The sequence below is a fragment of the Pteropus alecto genome, unplaced genomic scaffold (genome assembly GCF_000325575.1).
Source record: "Pteropus alecto unplaced genomic scaffold, ASM32557v1 scaffold131, whole genome shotgun sequence".
In the NCBI taxonomy this organism is placed as follows: domain Eukaryota; kingdom Metazoa; phylum Chordata; class Mammalia; order Chiroptera; family Pteropodidae; genus Pteropus; species Pteropus alecto.
In genome coordinates, this window is record NW_006434709.1 from 19,775,025 (window position 1) to 19,776,674 (window position 1,650).

Below are 1,650 nucleotides of genomic sequence, written 5' to 3' on the forward strand. Positions count from 1 at the left end.
AGTTTGGATTTGTGTGAGGTTTAGGTTGTGGTTTTACATTTTTGGCAAGAATATCACAGATCCGACATGCTCCTATCAGTGTATTATAGCAAGGTCCCCAGAAAGTCTAAGTGTCTTACTACTGGTGATGTCTATTGTGATCATTTAGTTAAGGTGGTGTCTGCTGGGTTTCCCTCCCTGTCAAGCTACAAATTTTCTCTTTATAAATGATAACTATCTCAGGAAAGTTACTTTGAGACTATGCAAGTATCCACTTTCTCCTCGAAACTTCTGTCCACTAATTTTAGCATCTGTGTGGGTCTTGCCTGACAATTATCACTGTGGTGTTTTAATGGTGATTTTTCTATTTCCTTCATTCCTTCTACATTTATTAGTTGGAATTCTTCTGAAAGGGGGAACTATTCTTTCACTTTCAATTATTTATTTATTCAATTATTTCTCTACATGAGTATGAATTCATAGATAATGATGCGGTTGTAATTAAGTGTTATTATTTACTATTATTATTTATTTTATTTCTCAAATTGTTCTAGCTTTGGCCGTTAGGGCCTCCTTCAGGTTGGCACCTGTGCCTTTTTTTTTTTTTTTTTTTTAGGGGACGTTGACTAAAAAACTCTTGGTTGACCTCACAGATTGCAAGGACCTTGTCAGCTTACAATCCCTTATTTTTTACCTTTTTAACCTACAGCACCTGGTCTTCCTAGGTGGTCTCTCATCCAAGTACTAACCAGGCCCGACCCTGCTCAGCTTCCAAGTTCAGACAGGATCGGGCTTGTTCAGAGTGGCATGGCTGTAGACTACCTGTACCTTTTTATTATGCTTCCCAACTGTTTCAAAGCATTTCTTTACTGTCTGGCTCCACAGGATGCTTCAGGCTCACCTTGTATTTTTCCTGCCCCTGGCCTGGAATCAACCACTTCTCCAAAGAGTCCTGGTTCCTTTTATTGGAGAATGGTATTTATTTCTATCTTTATTTTTATATTTATTTCTGTATCTATCTATCTGCATAGATATTTAAAAAACTGTAAGTGTCCATCGACAAATAAATAGATAAACAAAATGTAGTATATATACATAGTGGATTATTATAAGGCCTTAAAAAGCAATGAAATTCTGACATATGCTACAACATGGATGAACCTAGAAAGTGTTATGCTAAGTGAAATAAGCAAGACACAGAAGGACAAATATTATATGATTCTACTTACATGAGGTACCTAGCACAGGCTTATCCATAGAGCCAGAAAGCAGAATAGAGGGTAACAGGGTGTGGAGGAAGGGGAGAATGGGGAATTATTATTTCACGGTTACAAGGTTCCTGTTTGGGATAAAGAAAAAGTTCTGGAAATGGTTAGTGGTTACGGTGGCACGACATTATGAATGTACCTCAGATCACTGCATTCTACACTTAAAAATGGTTAAAATGGTAAACATCATGTAATGTATATTGTACCACAAAAACAAACAAAGAAACATGAGTTTGATTCCAATCCAATACCACAGAGCTCATTCTGGCCTCCCCCTTTCTTCTTTTGTAACTTCTTTCTCCAACAGTGAGAAACCCGGCTCCCCTTATCTAGGATATATTATTTATTTTTTTGACACAAATATATCTATTTTTGGAATAGTTCATGCATACTCATGTGAGAA

General features: G+C 36.8%; 1 pseudogene; it reads right to left on the minus strand.

Annotated features, from left to right (window-relative positions):
• Positions 1–679: 679 nt before the first annotated feature.
• LOC112477963 lies at positions 680–798 on the minus strand (annotated as a pseudogene).
• Positions 799–1,650: the final 852 nt, after the last annotated feature.